The 3,096-nt window shown below is 38.9% G+C and overlaps 1 pseudogene across 1 annotated transcript in view; it reads left to right on the top strand.

Moving 5' to 3' along the window:
- Positions 1-2,576: 2,576 nt before the first annotated feature.
- LOC108515909 (60S ribosomal protein L21 pseudogene) overlaps positions 2,577-3,096 on the top strand; it is a 2,473-nt pseudogene continuing 1,953 nt past the window's right edge. Inside the window, exon 1 of the transcript XR_001881673.1 lies at positions 2,577-3,091. The product of XR_001881673.1 is annotated as a 60S ribosomal protein L21 pseudogene (transcript). The remainder of the gene's footprint in view (positions 3,092-3,096) is intronic.

Here is a 3,096-nt window from a genome sequence, read left to right as displayed (position 1 = left end):
GTTCCAACTCAAAAATATATTCTTATTAATATTAATTGTCAAGGATTACTTTGAGTTTTGTGACTACCTGTCTGTGGAGGGTGATAAAATACAATATAACTTTGTGGATCTTCATAGTACGAACTTTTGATTAAGTTTACCTGTTTACTGTCCCCAGAACTTGAAAATGACTCATTCAGAATTTTTAAAGGTCACTCTACACTTGGCAAAAATGATTGAGTAATGAAACCTTAAGGACAATTTAGCTTGAATGTAATGCTGTACATTTTGACTAAAACTGGTCGTTTAGGAATGTATCAATCCTACCACCCTTCTCTTTTGCTCAACAGTTTCTTCACACCAAAGTAGCTAAATTTCCACAAAAGTCTTTTCCTTGTGAGTATTTGATCGAGACTGCTTATTCTGAGTGGGATATTCTTTCTTTCTAAATCTACTGACACACATATTTAGAGCCTTTACTTCCTTTGACAGGCTTCCCATGTTTCCAGTATCCAGGCTGGAATCTCAGGATGACCCTATGGTAACTCCTGTGTTAAGAAGTGACTTGGAATGCCCAGGTAGAAACTAAAATGTTACAGCCTCCTCTGGTTGCCACGTGAATCCAAAGCAATGTACAATAAGCTAGAAAGTTTGTGGCCCAAGAATCAGGGGTCACAGATTCTCCCCTTGGCTCCCCAGGTCAGCAGCATTGCATTTTTGATAAATTGTGTAAACTCTGATCCTCAGATTCCTTATGTGTAATAGGAGTATCTGGGCTGTATGATTTCTAAGGTTTTCTAATCCCAGCTGTGGGAGTCCATGGGTACTTGAAATTGCATAGCCACACATGATTAGGCTCCTTTCTAAAAATAAATTTAAAAAATAGAAAGAGATGATGAATATTTCTGGCTTATTATTTGGAAAATGAGTAGTTAGGAGGAAAGAGGGATTACCGAGATGAACAATAGCCTTGGATGCTGGGGTTGTAGGCAATATGCTTCATAAAATTCTATGTTTATTTTTGAAAGGAGAAAGTTAGAAACACAGATGAATAACTTGCTCGAGGCATGAACATGATTTACAGCCATGCCTGGGCTAGAGTCCCAAACGTGACTGAGTGTCAGGTCCATCCTAACTCCACCCTTCCCCCAACTCTTGCTGTGATACCCCTTTGTTACTTCTTTGATACTCCTTGATACTTTGGTACTTCTTGATACTTAATCCTTTGATACTTCTTGCACCTGGGTCAACCTGTGCTCTGCACTTCTTACTCTTCCTGCCTCAGTTATACCCTTTGTCCTATTGGTTGCAACTTTTTTTGTGGAGAGGATCTTGCCAAAACCCCATAAATACTGGCATGGGGCATAGGTAAAGCTCCAGTTGAGCCAATGGGAACCTAGAAACCAAGTTAGAACCCACCACTATTATCTAGTGCCTGCTGGGTTTTAGCCCTTAGATACAGTTTTAAATACATCATCTCACACAACCCTGGGATATAGTCATGCATTGCAGACTGATAATTGAGAGTGATATTTCGATAGTTAACTATAGTAGTTTTCCAACTTACTTTTTAAAAGTATAACTTTGTTCCCCTGAATGAACCCTTATGTGGATACGTGTGCCTGCACCTCAGTAACTCACGCACTTACAGTTCATTTGTAGGTAACCTACCCAGCAATTGCTCACTCTGTGCAGGGTGAGTAACCCTTATTAGAAATGCCTGGGATAAGACAAAGTTTTGGATTTTGGAGGTTTTCAGATTTTGAAATATGTGCAATATACTTAACAGTTGAGAATTCCGAATCTGGAAACCCAAAATCCAAAATGCCTAGACTAACGAGCCTTTCCTTTGAGCGTCATGTCAGCACTCAAAAAGGAGGGAAAATCAGTTCACTAACAGAAAATCATAATATAATTGTGATTTCAGACAGATAGAGGAGGAGGGGAGATGCAGGGTGTTAGAAAAACACAGGAAAGGGAATCTATTGCCGTCTTACTGCTGGGAAGAAATAAGAGGAGCTGTGGTGACTTCAAGGAGGAGAAGACACTGAGCTGAATGAAACTTACAGCAGGAGGAGGAAGAGATTCATGGCAATAGCCCTGTGAGGAATGAGGGAATAAGGAAGAGAAATCAGACTTCAGAGTGAGCACAGTACTTCTGCTTACTTCCTTTAGAAACATATTTTAATTTTACATATGAAAATTGTCAAATTTAAAAAAGGAAGAGTCATTAAGAAAATTAAAAAATAAGTTACAGGTTGAAATAAAGTATTTGCAAAACTTATACTTGATAAAGACTTTTATCTAAAATATGCAGAGAACTCTTAAAACTAAAAAAAATAGGCAAACAGACACCCAAACTGCAAAAGACCTGAACAGACACTTTTCCAAAGATAAAATACAGGTGACAAATAAGCATATGAAAACGATGTCAAATATTATTTGTAATCAGAGAATTGCAAAGTGAAACAATAATGAGATGTCACTACATACATATTTTAATGGCTAAAATCCAAAAAATTACAATATCAAATGTTGACAAGGAATCAGAACAGAAAGTCCTCTTATTCTTGGTTGCTAGAAATGCAAAATGGTGGGAACCGCCATCTTCCAGTAATTCGCCAAAATGACGAACACAAAGGGAAAGAGGAGAAGCACCCGATATATGTTCTCTAGGCCTTTTAGAAAACATGGAGTTGTTCCTTTGGCCACGTATATGCGAATCTATAAGAAAGGTGATATTGTAGACATCAAGGGAATGGGTACTGTTCAAAAAGGAATGCCCCACAAGTGTTACCATGGCAAAACTGGGAGAGTCTACAACGTTACCCAGCATGCTGTTGGCATTGTTGTAAACAAACAAGTTAAGGGCAAGATTCTTGCCAAGAGAATTAATGTGCGTATTGAGCACATTAAGCACTCTAAGAGCCGAGATAGCTTCCTGAAACGCGTGAAGGAAAATGATCAGAAAAAGAAAGAAGCCAAAGAGAAAGGTACCTGGGTTCAGCTGAAGCGCCAGCCTGCTCCACCCAGAGAAGCACACTTTGTGAGGACCAATGGGAAGGAGCCTGAGCTGCTGGAACCTATTCCCTATGAATTCATGGCATAATAGGTGTT

Source organism: Rhinopithecus bieti, unplaced genomic scaffold (genome assembly GCF_001698545.2).
Source record: "Rhinopithecus bieti isolate Rb0 unplaced genomic scaffold, ASM169854v2 scaffold_36448, whole genome shotgun sequence".
Taxonomy (NCBI): Eukaryota; Metazoa; Chordata; class Mammalia; order Primates; family Cercopithecidae; genus Rhinopithecus; species Rhinopithecus bieti.
The sequence above is the reverse complement of the archived record's forward strand: the minus strand, read 5'-3'. Positions and strand labels throughout refer to the sequence as shown.